At 34.8% G+C, this 27,956-nt stretch overlaps 1 protein-coding gene across 2 annotated transcripts in view; it reads right to left on the reverse strand.

The window, feature by feature from the left end:
- Positions 1–27,956, reverse strand: part of LOC114330076 (dachshund homolog 2) — a 1,215,300-nt gene that overhangs the window by 95,073 nt on the left and 1,092,271 nt on the right. The window lies entirely within an intron of this gene.

The following is a 27,956-nucleotide window of genomic DNA, read 5'->3' on the forward strand; positions in this document are numbered from 1 at the left end:
ACCAAAATACAATTTGAAGTTTTTACTTCTGTATAGGTTTTTAAACTATGGTATACAGCCAACTATTGGGATTTTTCCATTGATTTCAAATTAACACTCACACTTTTGAGCAAGTCCAAGAATTCACATATCTTGTATCGCTAGTAAACACAACAAACACGACAAGCGACGAAATAAAAAGACGCATAGCAATAGTAAACAGAACTGTTCACGCCCTCAAGAAACATTTAAAAAATAAAAATATAAAACGTGCAGTAAAGCTCAATATACGATTCAAGACCTTAATAAGACCGATTTTGATAAATTGGGCTGAAATGTGGACCTTATCTCAAAATAATGAAAGACTTCTTGGTATTTTTGAGACAAAAATTATTTTTGTCACAGTTATTGTGAAATTAGGTAAAGTGCAGAGACTTAGATGGGCTGGACACATTGCTAGATGTCAGATCACGAATACACGAAGAGATTAACATTTTCAAAACCAGAGGGCACAAGAAGTAGAGGACGACCTACTGATTCTAAGGGTCAGAAGATGGAGGAAAGTTGCCAGGAATCACAAGATCAGGCAGACCAAGACACCAACGTATTGTCGAGCCACTTATGACGATGATATCACAGAATAGTTAAGACCCCGTGTATATAAAATAGGTATATAATATAATGTTGTATAATTTTTTTTTGGAAAAATTTAGAAAATAAATTTATATCAGAGACCACGAAATTATAGATTTTCATCGCCCTGTATATGATCAAAAATTGTAATAGGATAATTTAGTTAGTAATCAGTGTTTTCGCAGAAAGTGAAGTCGTTAAGAAGGTGGTTTTCTTAATGGGTTTTTGGACGGACTTAAAACAATGGTGCGGTCAGATTAGACAATACAGTTTATTTCGCTTTGCAATGGACAATAAGACATTTTATAGAAAAATCGAAGAACGTTAAGCGGTAAACAAATTTATTGAGTTTAGAATGTAAGGCTTTTTGTTTAGCATTTTGAAACAGCGAAAGTAATTTGATGTTTCTTAGAATATTAACAAATTGGAAAGTTGTATACAAATTAAATTGGTTCTTAAGAAATGATAATATGGGTGTAGTGGGTAGAAAGGATGTTTTGTGATTGGTGGAAAATGATGGATGGAAGGGATGAGAGAGTTGAGTCTGATTTTGACGAGAGAAAAAATGGGCACTGTGTAATGAACATCTGGAGACAGCAGCCCAGTTTTTGAAAAGTGAGAAGTCAGTGTAAAGTGGTGAAGTTGGCCTTTGCGAGCAGAATCAAGTTGAAACGAAATCGTTGACCGAGTTGAGAAGTTAATTTTCCTGGGACCGAGGAAGATTCCTGTTTCTGTCTAGAACGAGTAGCCGATTGTTATCTATTTGCACAAGATATCGAGCAGAAAGGAAACTGAGTCTAAAATTCGAGCGAGTCCTGTTTGTTTGTTTGTGAAGCAGTTTGGACGAGAGGGACTTTTCGCAACATCCTAAGAGTACGTGTGGGAGAATCGAGGACGACGCAATCCGGGAAAAGAAGTAGAGAAGAAACAAAAAGTTTAGTCGAATCATTTGTGAAACGGAGAGAGTTTGTTTATATCGACACCATATTTGCTTATTTTTTGTATTGAACAGTTCTATAACATAATTAATCATTCCAAATTTTAAAGAAGAAATAAGTAATCAATTCAAAAGGAGAAAAGTAAAATTTATTAAATTTTGTAAGAATAAATAACGAATTATTTAAAATTTTTTTTGTTAAAACAGAGGAGATATCAGAATTAAAGCTTAATTTATTAGAGGAGAAATAGTTGCAACAAATCTAAATTTTTAGCATATTTTTAAAATCTTATGTTTATGGTACATTGGATAAATAAATAATATTTTTAACATTTATATGACATTGAGTGAGTTTAATTTCCCTGTTTTGTCCTGGAGGAAATAAGCAACTAGAGATAGATACTAGAAGCCACAAACCAAAGGTAATGCATTAAAAATAAAACAGCCCTGAGAATAAACTTTATTAGAAAATTTAATTTAAATTTGGTTTTGTTTTATAAAAGCAGTAATTAAAATAATTAAGTAATTAATTAAAATAAGAATTTGCTGATAAATCTCATACAAGAGAGAAATACAGAGCATGACAATAATTAAAAAAAAAAGACTAAATATATGATAATGACTAAGACAACAAATATACAAACAAACATCTATTTAAGAGACGTACCGATAAAAAGAGTTGATAAATACAAATTCCTGGGATCCTGGGTTTTAGAAAATAATGATCAAACAACAGGAATATTAGCCGGCATAGAAATATAATAGCCAAAAATGCGGTTGTAAAAATGAAAATAATTCTCGCTAATAAAGACCTTAGATTAGAACTGAGAGTAAGAGCCCTGAGATATTACGTGTTTTTGTTACTACAATGTGGACTTGAAAGCTGGACACTTAAGCAAGAATATATAAATAAGCTACAGTCATTTGAAATGTGGTGTTACAGAAGGATGCTTATCGTCGTCGACACAGGAAAACCGCGTAACTCCAATTTTTACTTAAAATGAGATTTTACTGCCATCCATTAGCCAATCGCTTATTCTAGACATCCGACAAATAATACGTCATTTAAATGTAATTTTTAATTTTAAAATGTATACTAGAAAAGCAGGTTAACCCCTTGTTAAAAAATTATGTTAGTAAAACACGCAACTCCCGCGCATTTTCTTTTAAGTCATTTAAGTGATTATTGCCGTTGATTTGATTTGTTTTTTTTTTTAGTGAAATAGAGGTTTTAAGTTCTAATCTACATCTGTAAGGAAGTAAGATAAGGTAAGTTGATTTGGGTAGTAAATGTTTTTAGAACGATTTAAAAATAAAGGGATTTTTGTTATTTTAAACTATCGCTGGAGTTACATGGTTTTCCATATTTTATTTTTTGAAGCCATGTTGGAGTTACATATTCTTCTAATGTTACTGTTTTTATGCTCTCCTGAAAAATTAAGGAAAATTGAGTTAAGAGATTTTTTCTTGTGTTGACAACGTTATAATATACAGAGCGCATGCATACAGAAGAAAACGAACACGGAAGTATTGTAAGAAACAGGCAAAAAATAAGAAATATTAAACACAATATAAATTAAAAAGTTACTATATCTAGTAACATAATGAGGGGCTAGCTATATGAAATGCTCAGATAGATAATACAGGAAAATATGAGAGGTGGAAAGGTATAGGAAGGAGAGCGTCATAGTTGAAAAATTTAATGGACTGGTTTAAATGTACTTCAATACAACTCTTTAGAGCAGCGATAAATAGCGTCTTCTTCTTAACGTGCCCTATCAAGTCCCCTTGACGTTGGCGAGTAACATGGCGAAACTGTCTCTGTCTCGAGCTATTCTGCTTTCTTTATTCCTGTCCACTCCCGGATATTCTTCAACCAATAGGCCTGCTTTCTACCAATTCCTCTGCGTCCTTCGATTTTACCCATCATAATAAGTTGAAGAATATTATACCAGTCTCCCCTTACTACGTGTTCAAAATAGACCACCTTTCTATATTTGATGTTATCAAGCAGCTCGCGGGCAGCATTTGCTCTCTTAAGGACTGCCACATTTGTCAGCATAGCCGTCCATGGTATTTTCAGTGTACATCTGTGCAGCCACATTTCAAAGGCCTTCAAACGATTAATGGTTGATATTTTCAATGTCCATGCTTCGACACCCTACAAGAGGACTGACCAAATGTAACATTTAATCATGCGCTTTCGAAGTTAAAGTTGCAAGTTATCATTACAGAAGAATGACCTCATTTTTAAAAATGTCGTGCGGGCTGGGCTATCTTGATTCTACATTTTATCTCGTTATCTGGATTTAGTTGTTCAGTAATATGGCAACCAAGATATTTAAAACTGGCTACTCTTTGAATTATATGACCATCAACATATAACCGTGAATATTGATGGGCCAAACGGCTAAATACCATGTATTTTGTTTTTGAACAGTTAATGTTTAGGCCAAACTGTCTTCCCACTGTGTCAGGCATTTAAAAGGTGTTGTAATCCATTCGTATCATCACTTAAAATAACTGTATCGTCTGCATATCTGATTGTATTTATCAGAATTCCATTAACTTTCACACCCCATTCCAAATTATGCAGCGCTTCTTTAAATATTCTATCTGAATATAAATTGAATAAAAGTGGGGACAGTATACAACCCTGTCCGACACCTCTTTGTATTTTGCATATTTCTGTTGATTTTCCATTTATGAAAGCTGTCGATGTTTGACGCCAGTATAATTTTCCTATGATTCGTACATCTTGACTATCAACTCCTGTATCCTTTAATATTTTAATTAATTTGTGATGTTGGACTCGATCAAAGGCCTTCTCATAGTCAATAAATACAGCGAAGACGTCTTTCCTTTGATCTTGGCATTTCTGCAATAATACATTTAGTGCAAAGAGTGCGTCCCGGGTTCCCAGTCCATTTCTGAAGCCAAATTGTGTTTCATCCTGGTCTTCTTCACATTTATCTCTGATTCTACTGTGGATGATACGTAGAAAGATTTTCAAAGTGAGGCTCATAAGGCTTATCATTCTATAATCGCTACAGTTTTTCGGACGTTGTTTTTTTGGTAGGGTTATGAATTCGGACTTTAACCAATCTTCAGGGATATCACCAGTCGAAAAAAACATAATTGAAAAGCTTGACTAGTATTCCAATGTTTTCCTCATTTATGAGCTTTAACAGTTCTGTAGGTATGTTGCCAGGACCAACAGCTTTCTTGGTTTTTGCCAATTTTATAGCATGTAGTATTTCTCATTTTAGTATTTCTGGTCCTTCACCTTCATCTAAAGTCTCCAGTTCTTCGGGTCTATCATCATTATACAGTTCATTTATATATGTAATTATACCAGGTAGTTCGAATTTCGTGTTCGTCTATTATCATTTTTCGCGACGAATCGGTTATAGTATCGGATAAATAGCGATAGACTAAATTTACTGTTATTTAATATGACTCTGCGTTAGCTATCTTATTTTAAGTTTTCCTATTTTGCCCCCAACTGATGAACACTAGGAAATATAGTGTTAATCCTCTTTCCCTTTTTATATATAGTTTAACTTTTTTTGTGTTTAATACACTATACTTAAAAATAAGACCGTCATTTTACTTATTGTGTATGCTAAACCAACACTTTGCATTTATTACAAAAAATTTTGGAATGCGGTTAATACCACACTTTAACGACAGCAAGTTTAATAACAAAGTGCTTCCAGTATTTTTAAAAAATAATTACAGTGTTTAAACTATTTATGTAATTTTCGGGGTTATGCACACAATAAATTATTTTGACAGGTTTTATAGCACTAAAATATAACTTTTGCATTAAAATTATTACAATTTATTGCGTATGTATATGAATATGAAGGGTATAAACAGTAAAAATCTAAAAATAGTGTTTACTTATTAATTTTTATAATGTCTAGGTTCACAATTAGCACCGTAGTGACCTAAAAAGCTTACTTAAAAGCTTAGTTAGGTTTATACCAACCTGCGAGTCCTTTAATATAGGTTTTTAATAAATAGTATTTTGTTTATTGTACGGTATGCGGCAAAATAAACAGTACCTACCTACTGAAATTCGTATGCCTCAAGTTTGTATGTGTCATGTGCCGAAACGTATTTGACTGGTTTCTGAACGTTGTTATAACGTTTGTCAATATCATGTTAATGTTAGATACTTCAGGATGGATCTCAGTTTTGCAGAAATTTTTTTTATAGTGGAGTACTATTTTCAGCCATACGGAAAAGGTGACGAAAACGGTCCAAGCTTAAAATCAACAATCGTTTCAGCAGGACGTGATAACCTGTCACACTACCAGGGAGTCTCTTCGAATACTGTGCGGTCATTTATGGAGCTGCCACTCATCAGAACTAACGCCACCAGATGCGTACATAATATGGGGAATTCTGAAGGGGTCACCGTCTGCCATTTCGGAATTGAGGACTAAAATTAATTAAAGTTTTTTTCGTACCAGTGGCACAGGCGGATCTAGAAATGTGCCTTGGGAGGGGAAATTTGCCTTAGGGGGGAACTTCCAATGAAAAACCAACCAAAAGACATTAAAAAGATAAACTCAGATTACATAAAAGACATAAATAATAACTTATAGACATTAAGTGCCCTTAATTTTCCTAACTAGCGTGTTGATTTGGTTGAGTTTGTCTTTCTGTGGTTTCGGTTTGATGTGAGCTAATATATTTTTATGTCTGAACCATTTTTTTTTAATTTTGAACCTTGTTAAGGTGGACATTTCCTCATTTTCCCTCCACGTAGATCCGCCACTGGCCAGAAGGCATCTTTAACATCTGTTTTATCGGGAACGTGCGTCGTCGTGAATGATGTTTGCAAGGCTCTATCATGCATTATAGATATTCGAAAACCGGCGAAGGATCAACATCTAAGCACCGTCCGCGTGTAACAAAAATTCTCGTCTAAAATCAATCATCGGCATGATACACAAATCTAAAATTGCTGGTTTGGTGCATTTAAGAGTGCAGCGCTGGGGCCCCACAGAAGAAAATAACGACACTAAAGGTTAGTACCCAATTTTTTATATCAGTTGTGTGTTTGGCTGAACATCATTTTATCTTTTTATCTATCGATATCTTTGGATGTTAGTGCATGGAAGTACCAATAGCAGACCTAAATTACAGTCCACAAAATAAATCCACCACGGGCGTTAACATTTATGGTTAACATAATCATAAACATTTCAATATTCATTTCAGTACTGTTTATTTTGCTGCATACTCTATAACGTCAGATAGCCATATTTAGTTATTGTTTTGGTCTGTCTTTTGATTAACTATCATTGTTTTTGTTGTATTTATATTCACATCTATCTTCAGTCTCTTCAGTCCATGCATTCAGCTTTTATTGTGCTATTAACCACTAGAAAAATACCATCCACATAAAGAACTCGGAGGCCTGAACGACCAACATAATGCTGATGAACAAGTTAGAAGCCTTTGAACTCTGGCTTTACAGAAGGATCTTAAACATACCTTGGACAACCCACATCACCAACGAAAATGTTCTGCGGAGAATAGGCACAGATAGCGGGATGCTAAAGATCATCAAATTAGAAAAAGGACCTAGGACACATAATGAGAAACGAATACTGCCTCGCGCAACTGATCATCCAGAGGAAGATTGAAGGAAAATGGATTCCCGGTAGACGCCAGATTTTATGGCTTAAAAGTATCAAAGACTGGACCGGCCTTGATTCAACATCTTTGTTTAGAGCCGAATTGGACAAGAGACTGATTTGGCAGTGTAGTCGCTAACCTCCACTAAAGGAGAAAGCGCCACAAGACGAAGATAGGTAACTGAACTGCACTCCTATCTAAAAATAGTCAGTTTATTATTCATTTCTGCTACTGTGTACGGTACATATTAGTTGTGTAACACTTATATTGTACAGCTTGTCAAATCTAGGAACAAGTTTGAAAATCTTAAAATCGTCATGGGCGTTATGGCGATTGTAAGATTTTTAAGCTTATTCCTAGGTTTGGCAAACTATACAATATTAGCACTTTACAACTAATATTAGCTCGGGAGGTAGTGTCAAATTTGTTGCTCTGATTTGTTACTCTCTCTTAATACCAAACACAGAAATAACTGATCGACACGGTATCGGCTAAAACTAACAGTGCTGAAATTTATAGTGCTAAATAGTTACTCCAGTAAGCTGAGTTTATCAGATTTGATCTAGTTACAGAGGTTCTACTTCGATATTACGTCATAGCTAAAATCTTCCTCATTATGCTTCATTTAACTGAAGAGAAAGTAGTTTGTAATTTTAAGAAATATACAGGGTGTCACAAAATATTGGTCTTAAATAAAATTATACCACGATTTTTAGGAATAAAAATACGCCGATTTGGCCTAACTTCTTTTCTGCTTCTTCATAGCGACACTTGCTAATCTCTGGCACTTGGCCGTTAGACTTTTGTACCATACCTTGTCTTTTCCATTAAACTCTAATAAGTCCTGTGGCTTCAACGAAGGCCAACAGCTTCCTTATTGGTAGTTTTAATATCTCTTCTCGTTCAATCCGCAGATGACTAGTGAAACCCTGCCACATCACTTAGAATATTGCAATGACACGAGATGCGTATGGCAGTATCTTCTTCTATTTTGAATTATCTGCATCATGGTTCATTTACCTGACCTTTTATTGATGGTGGTGACCGTTTCATCTCTCGTTTATTGCGGTTCATCAAATTGCCAGAGAGTTTGTTTATGAATATTCTTGATTATCTATTTAGTCTGGATGCTCCCTTCAGTGGCTGTCCATGTATTATGATGATTCCTTATCAGTCACTTCTGAACCTCGTTTCCTGAAGCATATTTAGTACTGCCGCACAATGGTTCTGGACAGTGCCGCGCCAGCATGTTGTAGCGCGTGTGTGCAAAACATTTAATGGCGCCCAAAATGAACAATTATTATTTATTGTAACCAAAAAAAAATAACTTAAAATTCTTATACATGCAACAGGAAAATAAAGTAAGTTAAAATAATTAAATAAAAATAAATCTTTGGCGTAACAGCATAAAAAACTAAAAATATAGGTAAAAAAACATGAAATACTTAGCAATTTAAAAAAAAATAACTTTGAGTCTTCAGTTCGAAAAATCTTTTTATAATATGGTGAATATCAGTTTGATTTAATACTGACGAATCTACTGGGTTGGGATAAAGTATGGAACCAAGCAAATATCGTTGAAACTTTGCATGCAAGTACAGTGACGCAAAAGGCATCTATTGCCATATTTTTTGTTACTACGCCACTTCCGGTTTCACCGGAAATACCCTTAACTTATTTAATTTAAATGGGACACCCTGTATATATTTGTTGATTTTAAAAGAACTTGTTATTTTTAATTCATACATACCAAATTTGGTAGAAAAAATTTGTTAAAAAGTGTCTGTAGATAATTTTTTGTATTAATAAAATGTAGTAGGAAATAAACGAGTACCATCTACAAATACTGTAGACTAAAATTGTTGTTTATATGCACTGCATGACTTATTTGAATTTAGTATAGTAGGTAAAAGTGTTACTGAACTAATTGACAGAAATAAGTTGTATTAAAAATGGTTCATTTAATTGAAAAAGATCGTATTGTAATATTAATGATAATCGGTTATGGCGAATTTTCATTTTTTGGAAGTGAATTTTCCAAATCGATGGATTTGACGTAAAGGATTCATAGAGTGGCCCGCTCGTTCTTCGGACCTCAAACGGTTAGATTTTTTTCTTTGGGGTTATCTAAAATCACGTGTTTACGTTAGGCGACCAACATGCTTGCAAGATTTGAGACAAAGAATAATTGATGAATGTGAATGTGAATACGTGGAGAAATCTTGCAAAAAGTGACTCACGAATTTATTTATAGGCTTGCACGTTGTCAGGAGATGAACAGCAAACATTTTCAATATTTGAAAGTATTTTTTTTATTTTAATATCATTGGTCTAACGTAAATAAATTAACCTATTTTTTAACTGTAAAGAGATTTATTTCTTGTTTTAATAGTTTTTTTCTTCCAAACTTGGTATGTATGAATTAAAAATAACAAGTTCTTTTAAAATCTGCAGAAATATACAGGGTGTCCCATTTAAAGTAAATAAGTTAAGGGTATTTCCGGTGAAACCGGAAATGGAATAGTAACAAAAAATATAACATCAGATGCGTTTTGCGTCACTGTAGGTACTTGCATGCAAAGTTTCATAAATATTGTTCTTTTCGTTTCAAAGATATTTGCTTGGTTCCATACTTTATCCCAACTCTGTATAGATATGGTAGATCAATTTGTCAACTGCCCTTGACAGTCACTGATGGTCGATCTCAAATATTTTTTTAAGTTTCAGTTTATAAAAATTTCGTTCAGCAGTGGCATCAGATAGGTATGGGCAGAGTGAGCAGAATGCGAAGAGCTATTGCTAAATTTGAGTAAACTGCAGTACCGAAATCCGTTTAAAAATATATATTTTAAAATTTTACAAAAATTATTTAATTTTTTTAACAAAGGCTGAAGCTGTATAATTTATTCAATTAAATCGTCTCCCCCTCTATATCTAGATTTAGATGATCATTAAATATCATTTTTTTACAAGTTTCTACACAAAAGTTTTAATTGTGAGTGTTCTGTACCGTCGTTTAAATTATATAAAAATTTGAAAGAATCAACAGGATTTTCCAATATGGAAAATCTTTCATTTACTGAAGTTTCTTTCAGTTTACAGTTTCTCTGCAGTTTCATTTGCTGTAGTATTATAATAATATCATTAAATTTGCTATCTATCCGAAACTAGAGCAAGAATTGTATGGGCGTAAAAGAATTCATCTTTTTCAAATCATGAGAAAACTAATAAGTATTTTTGAAAAATTTAAACGCAGAATGAAAGATTACATTATTACCGAGGGCAGAATAACCAAAAAGTTTCATTTGAATGAGATATTTGAAATTAAAAGTCACACTACATTTTTTTTGACCCCTGTAACTTATTAAAATAGTCATTATAGAAGTTTTCAGGAACTCTCGGCCCTCGGTAATAATGCAGTCTTTGATTCTGGGTTTTCATTTTTCAAAAATACCTATTAGTTTTCTCAGAATTGGAAAAAAAATGAATGAATTGAAAACACATTGCCGCGAAATTTTGCGCCTACGCCCTTAACTCTTGTAAGGCATTTAAGGCAGGCTGCATATTCATTGTTTTTGATTGTAAAATTTTGTTAACGAAGTTAACTTTCATCAGAATTTCATACCATACCTACATGTGGACTGAGCATATGAATGTAAATGTTGATATTTTTATCTCCTGAACATCTAGCTTGATATTTTGAATCAAGATCTTTATCCGAATGTGTTATATCACATAAGACATAAAGCATCATTACATTTCTATCAAATTTTTGTACAATGGCTTTAAAGCATAATTTCTGCTGGACCGGTGGCTGCATGTCTACAGGATTATGCAGACTGTATAAATCAATACGTAAACTTACCTTTGAAGTTGAGATATGCAGGGTAGCAAGGTCGTTATAGGTAAGTGTTGTTTTGACCTGCGTAAAATTTTTGTAACAACTCTAGGGCGCCCCTTAATTGCTGGCGCCTATGTGCGTTGCACAAATTGCACACGTGGACGGCGCGGCCCTATTTCTGGACCTACAAAGGATTCTCTCGAGCCTTGTTTTGCCAACAAATCTAGTTGTTTATTTCCATGCGCCCCTTCATGATCTGGCAAATAAAACGCTCCCACATAAAGAAACTTATTGAAAGAGTGAAAAAGTTGAAATCAAGAAAAGCAGCAGGACTGGCTGAAATTAACGATGAATTATTAAAAAATGGAGGAGAAGAAGTAATGCACTAGTTTCAGAAAATAAACAAACTATATGGAACTCTGAAAAGCCCATGGAGTTAAAAAAGGGTTATATCATAATGACATGTAAAAAAAGGAGACCCAAGGATACTAATAATTATAGGGAAATCTTGCTAATGACCACCACATACAAAATATTGACAATCATCTTGAGAAACAGAATAGATAAATACACCGAAAAATAGTCAGAATTTGATACTCCTAGGGTAATAGCATCATTTTCAAACAATTTTTTCCAACTACACATTGTGGCCCATAAGATCTAGGCCAAATATGTCAAATTGAAAAGACATACATCAAACCTAAGTTAATAACAAATGTAGGTTACATAATCTTTCCTGAATTCCTTAGAATGATCCCTTTTTGGAGTACGATTTCTGGAGTGCAAATCGAAATAAAACAAAAATAATGAAGATAACAACCGGAGAGATAAGTGAGGCCCTCAACAGATCGAAAAACGGTAAAGCAGCAGGACCTGCAGACATCCCAATTGAGTTGGTAAAGTACTGACCAAAAATATTACATGAGATGTTGGTTCAACTATTTAATAAATGCTTAGGACAAATTATCCCTGATGATTGGGATGTTGGATACATCAGCTTAATATACTAGAAAGGGGATAAACGCATGATCTAATAACTGTTACTAGCTCAGTGGGGAGGTTGTACTGTCGAAAGAATAGAATCAGAATATGAAGACATTGAAGCACAAAATGAAGGGTCAGAGGGAAAAACGATGAATGTCCTTCTTCTTCTTTAAGTACCGTGACCAAATTTTTAGGCGTGGGTAGCTTCCATAACAATTTGCCGATATCGTTCTCGATCTTGTGCGGCATGTAACAATTGATCTGCTGATAAGCCAGTCCATTGACGAAGGTTTCGGAGCCATGACTATTTCTTTCGACCAATTCCTCTTTTTCCGTCGATCTTTCCATTGAGTATTAACTGCAGCATCCTGTATCTGCTACCTCTCATTATATGCCCCAGATATTCAAGTTTTCTCTTTTTTATCATCTTCATTAAGTCACCTTCGCCTTGACCTACTCTGTTTAAGACTTCTCTGTTTGAAATGCGTTGAACCCAAGATAGTCTGAGCATTCTACGATACGACCACATCTCAAAGGCTTCTAATTTTTTCATCATGTTAACCTTCATGATCCAGGTTTCACATCCATATAGTAATACAGGATACACATAACATTTTAGGAACTTGATTCTTAGTTGTAAATTCAGCTGAGAGTTGCTCAGAATAGATCTAAGTTTCATAACATAGATGAATGTCCATTTCTGGTTATTTTGAGATTCTTGCATAATCTGCTAGCTTAGAAAGAGTACTATCAACCAGTGAATGGCCGAGGGGAAATAACGATGAGAACTGTCTTAAAAACATGTCAGAAGATTGGATGCAAGGGGAAAAAACAATGAATATGTAACTCTGCTTTTCATTTTACCGAAAATACTTCCAGATAGACATTCATCGTTCTTCCCGCTGACCCTTCAAATGGATTTCGTGCAGGAAGATCATGCACTGATAATATATTCGTTCTGCAGAAGGTAATCGAAAAACGGAAGTCTATATCCGACCTTATTTTTTAAAGTATAGGTATATTCAAGCATCGCTAGATCATTGAAGGAAACAAGTATCCGTAATGGGAATAGAGATAGGCCTTGGTAAATGTCTAACAACTTTATTTTTCGCAGATGGTCAGGTCGTCGTAGCGAATGATGAGAAAGCCATGGACTACATATTTAGAAAATTAAAGAAAGAATATGAAAAATGGGGCCTCAATATGAATAATATGTCAAAGACATAGTACCTTAAAATAGGGGATGATGAAAAATATTTAGAGTTAGAAATTAGAACCACAAAAACATGTAAAGAATATAAATATCTCGGATCTATAATATCTAAAGAAGTCACTACCAAAAGACACATCGACAACAGAACGCAGCAGGGAAAAAAGCGGGAAATATTTTAAGCTCTCTACTATGGTCTAAAGATATTAGTCAAACAATGAAATTGACAATCTGTCGAACCGTGGTAGAGCCTATGATGACTTATGGAACAGAAGTTTGGCAGATCACGAAAAGGATAGAAAAAGAATAAAAGTGGTAAAAATGGATTATCTAAGGAGGGCGTGTGGTATATCCAAAAATGATCACATCAGGAAAGAAGATATTAGAAGGACAAATACTGTATATTCCAGTGTAGATAAAGTTGAAATGAGACAACTAGTATGGTATGGTCACGTGAAAGAATGAATGAAGATAGATGGCCAAAGAAAGCGGGCCACATGTTGTGGTATTACATACCACAACAAAGATGAAGAAGGGGAAGACCTTCAGTTGTCTGGAAAGAAAATGTACGGCACATAATGAGAGATAGAGCCATCAAAGAAGACGAATGGATGGACAGAATACGATGGCGGTCGAAATGCCAGAAGCGGCAGAGGCTGTAGGAACCTCGTTTATAGATAGATAGAAATTAGTTAATTAAAACGTGATTTTCATTACAACAATAATTGTGGCTCAATCCTTTATTAACACTTAAGTTCTTTCATTACAAAAAATATCAGTTAATTCGTGTCTTTTAGCATCATATGATAAGATCACCTATCCAATCCAGAACTACTAAATATAGAACACTTTATTATTTCATTGCGTAAACATAGTGATTTACCCAAGTATTCCTGTATCAAAATACGCATCATTGTGGATCTTATCTTGTCTTAATAATAACATTTTATTGCTATTCTTGTTATATATTACATGTTTGTGTACTACTGGGGAGAGTTATCTATTGTACAATAATTCAAAGGAAGTGAAAAATAAAACATCAAGGCCGAAACGGAAACTAGCCATAAAATTATAAATGTTTAAATTTACAAAATATTTGAAACAATGAACGTTGTTATATTTATATACGAAACGCTAGCAATGTAGATAAACATACATGGATTTTATTAGTTGACTACCATATTATTCTGTCAGATCATGAATGTAAAGATGTTAGATTTCTTGATAAAAAAAACAATATAAAATTTGAAATGTTTTAGTATGAAAATAACCCCTTAAAAATGTCTAATTAAATTATAGTCTTTATTGTAAGACAGCTCCCTTATAAAACAATTTCTAATTAGGTTTCTTTACGGATTCCTGTTTAAAAATATCCCCTTTAAACAAATTAGAAGGGTCCCGGGCGAAATTTTTGGACAGAAATCGTTTATATGATTTTTTTAAACAAATTAAAAAAACACATTTTTGCTCCAGATACTTTTGTAGGAATTTTGGGTCTATAAATAATATATCATGGTCAATTTTTGGTATTAATTTGTATATCTCTTTCAACAAGAAAATCAGTTCTGTTGTACTTCTTCCTTGTCTAAAACGCTCCTGATATTCACCAATTATGTTTTCCATTATTTTTGTTTCTTCTTCTTATGGTGCCTATCCTTTACGGATGTTGGAAACTAACATGGCTATTCTGACTTTGTTGACTGCTGCCCTGAAAAGTCCGGTAGAGGTTAAGTTAAACCATTTTCGCAGGTTATGCAACCAGGATATTCTTCTTCATCCTGGACCTCTTTTCCCATGCACTTTACCTTGAAGTATGGTCCGAAGTAGGCCATATCGTTGTTTATTGCGCATTATATGGCCCAGGTATTCCAGTTTGCGACGTTTTATGGTTACGACTAGTTCGCGCTCTTTACCCATTCTATGTAGAATTTCTTCGTTGGTAACTCTGTCTATCCAGGAAATCCTCAACATGCGTCTATAGCACCACATCTCAAATGCTTCGAGTCTCTTCAGTGATGCTTCAGTTAAGGTCCATGACTCCACGCCATATAAAAGAACGGAGAATACGTAGCATTTTAGTAAACGAACTTTTATTTCCAATTTTATATCGTGGCTGTTAAAGATTTTTTTCATTTTGAGGAAAGCTGCTCTTGCCTTCTCGATCCTTATCTTAATTTCCGTCGATTGGTCCCACTGTTCATTTAAGTTTGCACCCAAATAACAAAATTTGGTGATTTGTGTTATAGATTGTTGGTTAACTACTAGTAATTGACCAGGTGGTATCCTATTTTTGCTTATAACCATGTATTTGGTTTTTTTTTATGTTAAAATCAAGCCCAAACCTGCTACTTACTTCTGCCACACTGGAGACAAGTGTCTGCAGACCTTCAAGACTGTCTGCAAAAATGACAGTATCATCAGCGTATCTTATGTAGTTCAATCGTTCTCCGTTTATAAGTAATCCCTCGTCTATGTCCGTTAGCGCTAGGTTCATAATGTGCTATGCATATGTATTGAACAATAATGGGGACAATATGCATCCCTGCCGCACACCTGTTTTTATCTTTATGTCGTCTGTTAACTGATCCCCTACTCTAACAGCTGCAGTTTGTTCGTAATAGATATTGTTTATTATACGGCAATCTCTGCTATCTAGACCAATTGAATTTAATATTTTCATCAGTTCATGTTTTATTCTATCGAACGCTTTCTGGTAATCAACAAAACACACATATATACCTATATATCACAATTAACGTTTCTACATCTTTGAAAGAGAACTTGTATTGCTAAAAGTGCCTCTCGAGTACCCAATGCATCCCTGAAGCCGAATTGTGTGTTTGTCATGTGTTCTTCACACTTTTTATATATTCTTTTATGTATAATTTTTAAAAAAGTTTTCAGGAGATGGCTCATAAGGCTTATTATTCGATAATCTTCACATTTTTTGACATTGGGTTTTTTAGGGATTGTTATAAAAGTTGATCTTAGCCACTGTTGGGGTATTTTTCCACTTTGGTATATATTGTTGAAGATCAAGGTAAGTCTTTTTACTTCGTCCTTATCCTTAATTTAAAAAAATTCTGAGTAGAACTCGTCTGGTCCTGCGGCTTTTCCCTCCTTAATGTTGTTTATAGCAGCTTGATTCTACTTCCGCTTCGAGAATAAGTGGTCCGGTATCGTCATTTTTATTTTGTGTGATGGTGACATTCCTATCATCTTCAAATGTTGTTGTCACATAGTTCATCCATGTTGTTTTTGTTTCTTCAATATCAACTATTGGATTTCCTTGAGCGTCTGTTAAGTGTCCCGGCCTTTTTGATTTATAGATGCCTGCTGCTTCTTTGATCTTTTTGTGGAGGTTGAAGGAATCGTGTTTACATTCCACTATCTCGATTTCTTCACACTGTTCTTCCAGATTTCCGTTTTTAGCTTCTCTGACAGCTTTTTTTATCTCTTGGTCTAGAAACTGATATGCAACGTAGTCTTTCCGCTTGGATTCTCTTCTTCTGTCCATCATCTGTAATATACCGTCAGTCATCCATATTTTTTCTTTTCTGTCTTTTTCGGTCGCAGGTATTGGTCTAATATTTCCTTCCCAATGTTTTCTAAGTGGTTTATTTCTGTGTCAACATCATTAACTACTTCTGACTTAGATATGTTGTTCTTCAGATATTCCCGTACTTCTTGCTTTATGTCATCATCGCTTAGTTGTTTAAGATCGTATCTTATAGGATTAGGTTTGTGGATTTTTTTAAATTTCAGACGAAACTTACCGACAAGTGGGTAATGGTCTGACTTAATATCTGCACCAGGGTAGGTTTTCACTAACGTTATTGAGTTTTTGAATCTTTTATTTATTAAAATATAGTCAATCTGGTTTCTTATGAGATTTTCTGGCGTGTCACCGGGTGAGCGCCATGTTTACAACCTTCTGTATGGTAATTTGAAGAGTGTATCGGTGATTACCAACTCTTCTTCCGTAGCAAATGTGAGTAGGCGTTCTCCTCTCTCATTTCGCTCACCCAAACCCCATGAAACTACTACTTCACCATAACTACCCTTACCTATTTTGGCATTAAAGTCACCCATAACTAGCGTTACTTCTTTGGTTTTTAACTTACTTAGGACTTTTCTTAAATCGTAATAAAAAGTCTCTATTACTTCGTCTGATTTGTCTGCTGTGGGTGCGTATATTTGGATTATGTTGGTTTTTGCTAGGAATAAATACATTTGAATGAGCATGATTCTCTCGGATATTGGAACAAAATTCGTGACGTATTTTTTTATTTGTTTATTTAAAATTATTCCGACGCCATGCTTATGTTGACCTTGTGTATTTCCAAAATAATATACTTTGTGCTCGTTTATTTGACATTTTCCGGCATCAGGCCATCGCATTTCACGATGCCCATTATATCGATATTCAGTCTTTCCATTTCATGGATGGCATTATAAATTTTGCTTGCTTCGTACATGGTCTTGACATTCCAGGTGCATATTTTAATAAACTGCTTCATTTTTCTAGGCGTATCCTTTCCTTTTACTTGGGGGTTTCGCTTGCTAACGACCTGGGAGGCCCCATGGTTTTGTGTTGTTATTCCTCCCCTGCCGGATCTTTCACTCCGATATGCATGATCAGTAGTCTTTCACTCTCAAAGCTGTAGCCATGATAGATGTACAAGAGATATCCGTATGGATCTTTAATGTAGTGGTTTCTCCTTGCCCTCTACATCCTTACGCCGTTGATCTAGTTCTCGGTTCATCCGCATTTAGGGCCAGTTTCCCAACCCTAGGATAAAAGAGTGCCCTACCACTTACCAACTCATTCGCCCGAAGGCGTTGGTAGGTAAGTGGGGGATTGCTTATACCGGCAATCACTCGGACGTCAGAGCCTAGTTTGTTATCTAGCAGGATGCACCGGATGACCAGAATCAAGATCATCACGCGGGCAGGTGAGGTTGACATTTGGATAGGAGAGGCTATACGTTGCGCATCACTATCCCTTACATCCCATTTTTTTTGTTTCAGTATATTTTTTATATGCATTTTTATATGCCGATATTTTGTACGCCACGTTTGGCACTGCTATGCCTCTGTAATGTTTACATTCACTCTTATCTTCTTTTTTGTGAATGGCATAATATTATTTCCGATCATTCGTTTGGTAATTTTTCTTCATTCCATACTTTTTCGGTTAATATCTGCATTTCTTCATGCATGCGATTTCCACCATATTTTAGATGTTATTCGGTCGTTTCCTGTACATTTGTTATTTTTTAGACTCTCTGTAATATTTTTCCTCGTAGTATTTGGATATTATTCCTCATGATCTAATCCTCATGATCTAATATAAGTTTACTTCTAGATTTTCTTGTCCATTCAGGAAATGTTCGAAATATTGCTTCCATCTGTTTAAAATGTTTTTTTCATGCATATCATTTCTTGTCATTTTTTTGCCCCCACAAACAGATGTTTTATTTCTTAATTTTTGTAATCTTCCTTTCAAGAGTTTTTCTTTATAGCCTCTTTTCTGTTCTCTTGATATTTTTTTAGTTCTTTACTGTTATTCAGTCTACTTACTTTCAGCATTTTTTTATTCTAATTTTAGCATTCTCAGTCTTAATTTACTTCGCTCCTCTAATTCTTTTCTACATTCGTCATCAGCCATGTTTTCTTCATTGTTTTAATTTCTTGTCTACCGCGTTTGCCTGATTTTACCATCCCTCTCTTAAGTCTTACCTCTATTTGTTCTGGGTTCTCTTCTTCTTCTTCTTTCATTTTGTCTATCTCCTCGTTGAATGCTTGTTCGTAATTTCTTTATTCATTTTTTGCCATTAACCTTGTAGCCCTATTCATTCTCCGTTATTCTGTGTTTAAGTTCTATAAAACTGGTATCATCTGTTTCATTTTCGCCCCTACCAGACTTATTCGCGCTGCATGCCCAGAACGTATCTTGAACTTACCCAGAGGGAGATCGCCTGCGCATTACGTTTTCGGAGGGAAATATTCGACCTTATTGAACGTCCAATTTTGTAATGCGCAGGCGTTCTCCCTCTGGGTAAGTTCGGGGTATACAGCACGAATAGGACTATAAAGTGGTCAGAACCAGCGTTCAGCCCTCTTTTTTTTTTATATTTAAATTTATTTTGCAATCTGTTGAGTGTCAACAATAAACAAAAGTAATTACATTGACTAAGGACAAGCAAGATTTTACCCACTGGCAAAATCAAAGTACAATTTTTATAAAGTTCTGTACAAAATAATTACATTTCATAACTACTAACTCATTAGTTTAAAAGTTTACTCTAAATGGTAAGTCCAATGGTTTGAACCTCTTTAACCTACGCTGTTCTTGGGAATTGTCTAGGAGGTTAAGTGCAAACTGGTTTTCATGATCCTCCAACTTGGCAATGTAAGCAGCGCTACGTTTTGTGATGACTTCTTGTACCGTATCAGTTTTAAGGTCTCGATGAATAATTCTATTGTTGATGTACCAAGGTGCATTAGTGATGGTTCTGAGGGTTTTTGATTGGAAGCGTTGGATGATTTCGATGTTGGAGTGACTGGCTGTTCCCCATAGTTCCAACCCATATGTCCAGATTGGCATAAGTATTGCCTTATAGAGCAGCAATTTATTATCCAGAGATAGTCTTGATGCACGGCCCATTAACCAATACATATTTCTGAATTGGAGACCTAGTTGCTTTCTCTTGGTCCAGATATGTTTTCTCCATGTGAGTCTTCTGTCCAAATGAATACCAAGATATTTTACCTCGTTGGCTGATGGTAATTGGTGATTGTTTAAAGTTACAGGAGGACAAGTTCCTCTTCGTGTTGTAAATGTAACTTGAATAGATTTTCCTTCATTCACTTTAATTTTCCATTCCAAAAACCAAATTTGTACTCTGTCTAGATACGCTTGAAGGATATGCGAGGCATAAATAGGGTCTGTGTGTGAGGCTAGGATTGCAGTATCGTCGGCAAATGTTCCTAGCATCATTTCTTCTGTAAGTGGTCTCTCCTCTAGTGGTTCCTGAAGAGGTGGAGGTATATCTGCGGTAAACAAGAGATACAAGGTAGGTCCCAGCACGCTACCCTGTGGTACGCCAGCTTTGATAGAATAGAGTTTGGAAATTGCATCTTGGTATTTAATAAAGTAACACCTACCTGACAAATATGACTCAAGAAGAATGTAAAAGCTGTGCGGTAATGTCTTTTTTAGCTTGTATAGGAGGCCTTCATGCCATACCTTGTCAAATGCCTGCCTAACGTCAAGAAATGCCGCTGAACAGTACCTTTTGGCCTCAAAATCAGCATTTATATGTTTTACCACTCTGTGAACTTGTTGGATTGTTGAGTGATGGGATCGAAATCCAAACTGGTGGTCTGGAATTAGATTTTTGATCCAGGGTTCGAGTTTTTTTACTAATAGTTTTTCGAAAACTTTAGACGTGATTGGCAAGAGGCTGATTGGCCTGTACGATGTAGTTTCTTCTTGAGGTTTCCCCGGTTTTAGAATGGTTATTATCTGAGACACTTTCCATTGATCAGGAAAGTAACCTAAGTTTAATATGGCATTGAATATAAACGTTATAAGTTTTATGCATTTGATAGGTAATTCTTTCAATACTTTTCCACTGATCAAATCGTACCCTGGAGATTTTTTATCGTTTAAATTATTAATAGCCAAGATGACTTCGGACGACTTAAATTTCGGAATAGGCAAACTCATTTGATATGGACTTTGAAGAAATGAGAATACGTCTACTTCCACAGGTGAATTCACTTGATTGGGAGTAAATACTTCGGAAAAATACTCTGCAAAACAACTTGCTTTCTCTTGTGCACTACGAGCCCATTCTCTGTCCGATTTTCTAATTGGAGGTGACGGTTTCTGGGGTTGTTTCAGTTTTCTCGTGGCTTTCCATAGCGAATAATCGGTATCTTTAGTGGAATCTAAATTTTCCAAGTAGTACTGAAGTGATTGGTTTTTGAGATCTTCGAAGAGCTTTTTTAATTCCCTTGATGCACTATTGAATCTACGCTTATCAGCAGGATCTCTGGTCTGTTGCCATCTTTTCCTCAGTCTTCTCTTTAGCGAAATTTTTTCTTTGACAACTTGTGGGCAGTCATTTATTATGCATTTATTTTGTATTGTTGGTGTTGCTTGCCAGGCAGCTGATTGGATATTTGTAGTTAGTTGTTCCACAGCAAGAAAAATGTCCTCTTTGATTTTTAGTGGAATGTCTAGAGACACCTTGTTCTCCAGGATAGATCTGAATTTTGGCCAGTGTGTGCGTCTGTTATAAAGTGAGGGGGATATTTCTTTAATAAGTACCTGGGTTCCAACTGTGAATAGTATAGGCGAGTGATCAGAAGATAATTCGTAGCATGATGTAGCTTTTATATTAGACCTAGGGATGTTCTTAACTACAGCAAAATCGACCAAATCGGGGATTTTATTTCTGTCCGAGGGCCAGTATGTTGGTTCGCCGGTTGATGAATAATCCATATTATTTGACTCTATGATATTTAAGAGAACTCTACCTCTCGGAGTGATTAGTCTTGATCCCCACCTGGTATGTTTGGCATTATAGTCCCCTGCTACTATGAAGCGGCTCCCAAGTGAATTGAAATAATCTTTAAATTGTTCGTTTGTGATAGAGTGTCGTGGGGGGCAATACAGCGCAGATACTGTAAGTGGTCCATCCCAGTCTTCAACCACAATATTGGTCGCTTGAATGTGATTTGTTTGGTACTCGCCAGCATTATGATGTTTTATTGTATTTCTAACTATAATAGCAGAGCCTCCATGTGCTGATCCATCTGGATAATTAGTAGTATATATAGTATAGTTTGGAATTTTAAGGTAACTTTTTTGTGTAAAGTGAGTTTCGGATACTAGCAGTATATCTATTTTATGAAGGTGTAGAAAGTATTTGATTTCCTGTGTATGTTGTGATAAGCCATTGGCGTTCCATGAAGCTAGTTTTAGAAACGCCTCCATCTTAGGGTTTTTTAGCAATGATAGCGGTTAAGAGGTTTAACATTGTGCTCATTTGTTCTACCAATTGTTTGATCATATTTTTAAGTTCGAGCATGTCAGTGGATTGTTGAAGACTGGGAGCTGTATTTGATGGTATTTGATTACCAGCGGTTGCTACCTGAGCATAGGTTACATTCGGGACTACTAAGTGTTGGTTTGATTGGACAGGCTGACTTGTTGGTTTGCTTCTCAGTTGTGGAAATGCTCTTTTTTGCAGCTCTTTGTGGACTAAGCACCCACGATAGTTTGCTGGGTGATTTCCTTCACACAGCACGCATTTCACCTGGTTGTTTCTTTCTTTGTAAGAGCACTGATCAGATCTGTGGTTACCCGCGCATTTAACACATCTTGGAGAAAGGTAGCAAAAATTTTTGGTGTGGCCGTAGCGTTGGCATTTTATGCACTGAGGTACTACACGCTTTTTATGTGGAGGTTCAAAAATTACTTTATAGTTCAACAATGAATCGATCTCATATATATCTTTGTTATTCTCGGCTTGTTTTAGTTCAACGTAGAACAGTGGTAATGGCTTTTTAGTACCTGATTGACGAATGTTATTGATATTTATGACTTCGTGCCCTACGCTTTGGATTTCCGCCTTAATTTCGTTGATATCTGTAGATGGATGTACATTTCTTAGTACAACTCTGAATGAGCGATCTTCTTTGAGTTGGTAGGTATGAAATTCAGTATTTTTGTCTTCTAGTGCTTTTGTTATGACAGAGTAGACTTCATTATTTTGAGGCATTATTTTTACTTGGTCATTGGCGAGAGTTTTTAATACATAAGCATCTTTTGCAATCGTTTGTAGTAGTTTGGTAAGCGGAGTAATATTTTTAACACTGTAGGCAAATATTGGTGGCGTTTTAGTAGTTGTATTTGTATTTTGGCTCTGGTTTTCTTCTGTAGTTGTATCCTGATTTGCATCGTTTTGTTCTTCTGTAGCTGTATCCTGATTTGCATCGTTTTGTTCTTTTTGTAATACAGAGAATTTGTTGGAGGTCGATATTGGTGAGTTTAACCAGTAATCATCTATTTTGGATTGTTTTGTTGCTCTAATATATTTTTCCGGGCTATCAATTCGATTTCTTTTTTTGTTATGTACGTGTTTCCAATCATCTGGTGCAGATTCAGCTTGGGATTGCGATTGAACAGGTACTACAGGATAATATTGTGCTGCACTAGTAGAAGGCTGCATCGGTTGTGAAACTAAATGCGGTTGCACGTTTTGAATACTCTGAGCTGTGTTATTATATAAGGACTGTTGAATTGGTACATATTGAATTTGCGCGTACGGTCCTGCACATTGGTTTAGTGAATTTAGTGATGGATTTGTAGTAATGTCCTGTTGTGGATAATGTACATACTGAGTATTATAATTTTGACTCATGGTTTAAAGTCGTTAAGATCTGAAGCATATTCTTATGCGTTATTAAATAATATATTTTATTATCAATAATTTTAAAGCTAAACACCTCTTATTTACAGTTAACAGTTTTTGGTATAATAAAATATTGTTCTACTTTTCTTATTTTTTTAATTTTTATTATCTTTCTTGATGTGATGTAAAAAAAAAAAAAAAAACCGCGAGAGGGGTTAATTTCAGTTCAACCCTGCGGAAAATTAACCCCCGTCGGCCTTTTTAATGCTTTTGTAATCTCTATATTTATAAAATTGCAATATTTATTTAAATAATAATAATGAAATAATACGTTACTTTGGAGCGGTGATTCCCACCTTTATACTGTTGTCAACACTTACACCAAACCGAAGAATGTTTTGACACAAAGTTCGAGTTTTTTTCACTAATTAGTACTCGCGCGGAACAAAAACACTCTTGAAAATGACATAAATGTTTCTTATGAGACAACGGAGTTCAGCCCTCTGTGTTCCCCTTATGTTAGAAATAAGAAACTTACTTTTTAGAATAAATGTTACAAAATATCGAAAGCGAATTTAGAAAAATTAGAAAATTATAACATATTTATCAGTATTTATCATCATTAGCTGCTTTGAGTACACTGCTGAACATAGACCTCTCGTAAATAATGCCACTGCATCTGATATTGAGCACCCTGAATCCATTTGTGCTAGATTAGCTTGATGTCATCCCACCACCTTGTTGTGTGAAGTTGGGGGTTGCAACGAAGACACTACCCCGAACAAACAAAACTTAAACTTTTTCCATAAACTTTATTGAAGTTATACTTCTTTAGGCACGAGGGTGAATTTTTACATTCCCTGGCGCATGTGCACACCGACAGTATGTTATTAGTCGCTACAACTTTTAAGTTATGTAGCGCAAATAAGCTGTGCGTGAAAAGAATATATTATTAGTGTTTTTAGTAAATATATTTATTATAATTTTTATGTCTGTGGATTTGTCTTCCTCCTAATAAGTATTATTAAAAATGTTTATTTTCAGTTAATGTATCCGTCACCGTGATTGTAATTATGTCCGAGAAATGATCGACTGAATACAAAAACGGTGGTAGTTGATCGGTAGAGCATTTGCCTAGGGATCGAGAGGCCCCCTGTTCAAATCCGGACAAAGTCATATCTTTTTTTTTAATTTTTGGTATCTTTTTTGTTTTTTCTAAAATTAGTTTAGAATAGAATAGAATAGAATAGAATAGAATAGAAATATGCTTTATTGCCACTGAAAATTTTTACAATTTTATGGACAAAGCTTACATACAGTCAAAAGAAAAACATAATATAAATAACAAATAACAACTACAATTTACTAAAATTAGATAAATCGTCAATAATGTACAGTATAAGATATAAAAGCCAAGACAAAAACAATTTATTGCAAAATATATATAAATTGCAAATTGAACATACAACAAATAAAATAAAATAGGTACAAACATAAGGAACTGACAAGTTTATGCTACTGCGCATGGAACCCAATTTTCTTAGTTATTCATTAAGAAATTCTTCTATTGAATAATATGGTCTTTTGGATAGATAAGCTTTTGTCATTTTTCGGAACTTAGGGAAAGATGTTGCAGATTTAAGTTGTAACGGAAGATGATTGTACAGTTTCTTTGCGGAATATAATATAGATTTCTTTACTAACTCAGTGGATGGAATCGGTAAATAAATATCAAAGATTGAATTTCTGGTGGAGTAAAGATGATTGGGCCTTGATGGAAAGACATGAAGGTGTTTACGAATTAAACAAACCGTTTCTAGAATATATAAAGATGGAAGTGTTAAAATTTCGTGATCTCTGAAGTAACTTCTGCAATGTGTAGATCTTCTGAGGCCAAACAAATATTTTATTGCTCTTTTTTGCAATCTAAAAATGACATTAAATTGAGCAGCTGTACTAGAACCCCAAAAAGGAAGACCATATCGAAGATGAGACTCGAACAACGAAAAATATGTTATTTTAGAAGATGCTAAATTGAGTTCCCTTGAGACAGATCGTATTGCATAGCAAGCTGAGGCGAGTTTCTTACTTAACGAATCGATATGAAGTGACCATTTGAGGTTGCTGTCTAAAAAAATACCAATAAATTTTACAGAATCAACGGTACTGATCTGGCTGTTATGAAGTGGCAAAGGTTGAAGAGCTCCTTTATAGGATAATGCTACTGTTTTATTTACGTTAAAAGAGAGTAAATTAGAGTCAGACCAGATCTTTATCGTCAGTAGATCCGAAGTTATAGTTTCATGAAGAGATGCAATAGTTGAGTTGCTCCAAGTGATACTGGTATCATCAGCAGAAAGAAAAATTTTCCCATTGATTTTTAAATTAGTGATGTCATTTATAAAGATAAGGAACAGTATAGGACCCAATACTGAACCTTGTGGTACTCCACATACGATGTTTTTGAGACTAGAGTCAGTATCATTTGCTCTAACTAGTTGTTTCCGATTATTCAAGTAGGATTGGAACCAATTCAAAGAAATACCTCGAATTCCATAGAAATTTAGTTTTGTAATCAAGATGTCGTGATTTACACAATCAAAAGCTTTGGCATAATCGCAGAAAACAGTGGCAGTATAAAGATTATTGTTTAGTGCTTGGTAAACCTCATATAGTACAGAAAACATGGCATCAGTGGTACATTTATTTGTTAAAAAGCCGAACTGATTTTGTGATAAAATGTTGTTTTCAACGATAAAGGACATAAGTCGAGTTTTAATGAGTCTCTCAATAATTATGGAGAGTACCGGTAGTAAGGCAATAGGTCTATAGTTGCAGGCATCAGATTTTTCGCCACCCTTATGAAGAGGAATAATAATGGCTGTCTTTAGGCACTCTGGAAATTTACCTTTTTCGAAGGAATCATTAATTAGTGAGAGGAGGATTTCCAACACATTTTCTGTGAGATTAGAGAAAATTTTTATAGATAGTCCATCAGTACTACAGGATGATTTGCTTTTGATACAATTGATTGTTTGGATAAGTTCAGAGTTATCGACTGGTCGTAAAAAGAATGAATTCGAGACCTGTCTTGAATTAGGAAGATAGGAAATGGGATCTTGTTGCGGCAAAATTGTTGATGTTACATTTTTACTCACATTAACGAAGTAGTCGTTTAGACTTTCAGGATTTGGAAGGGAAAATGATTGAGCTGTGTGAGTTTTATTTCGAAGATCGTTTATTATAGACCAAGTCTCTTTTGCAACACTTTTAGAGCTTCCCAGACGATTTTGATAATAGGCTTTTTTAGCTGACCTGACAAGTTTTAGATATGTTGTCCTGTACTTCATGATATATTCAGTGACAGCAACATTGGTAGTAAATTTCTTGATGTATAGTAGTGAACGCATATTCTTAGCTGATATGCGAATACCTTTCGTAACCCAAGGTTTCCGATGTTTTGGCTTAATAGGAATTAAAGGAAATGCCTTATTGAAGATGTGGAGAAGCTTATCTAGAAAAACACTGAAATTATAGTCCACGTCTATAGAAGGAAATTGCCACTCAGAAGTTAAGCATAAATTTTGGAATTTACGAAAATTCTGGGCGGAAAAAATCCTACCTAAACGTCGGGTTTTTGAGGAGGGTTTGCTGAAGATGTTAAACTTCGTATACACTTCTTCATGATCAGATAGTCCCGCATTAATAACTGTAGAGCAGACATCAAGGGGTGAGAAATCTGAGACAATATAATCGATTATGGTAGATGTAGTTTTTGTAATCCTTGTAGGAGAATCAACGTGCATTGAGAGACCATACGATTCAAATGTGTTTGCCAGGGACACTTGGGTAGCACTAGCAGCAGCATAATTTAATATTTAAATATAATACAAAAAACTGTTTAAAGTAGATAGGTATATTGATTTCGTTGAAATCATAATATGAAGTTAGATTATATTATATTAGAATTATAACTTCTTACACTCGGAAAAATGAAAGAATACCCATGAACGAACATATAAAACACGCTGTATTTTCCTGTCACCGTGTCACAAAGAAAATTGTCTAGTGCAAGTACATGTAACAATAATTATTACATGTACCTGCGCTGGCCAATTTTTTGTATGACACGGTGACAGGAAAATACAGCGTGTTTTATATGTTCGTTCATGGGTATTCTTTCATTTTTCCTACTGTACGTGCGTACAAAGTACACACACATTCTTTTTTTTTAATAATTAAATGTACAAGTAAATTACGTACGACTTGAGATAGGTCGGGAAAAAC

The sequence above is a fragment of the Diabrotica virgifera genome, chromosome 8 (genome assembly GCF_917563875.1).
Source record: "Diabrotica virgifera virgifera chromosome 8, PGI_DIABVI_V3a".
Classification (NCBI taxonomy): domain Eukaryota; kingdom Metazoa; phylum Arthropoda; class Insecta; order Coleoptera; family Chrysomelidae; genus Diabrotica; species Diabrotica virgifera.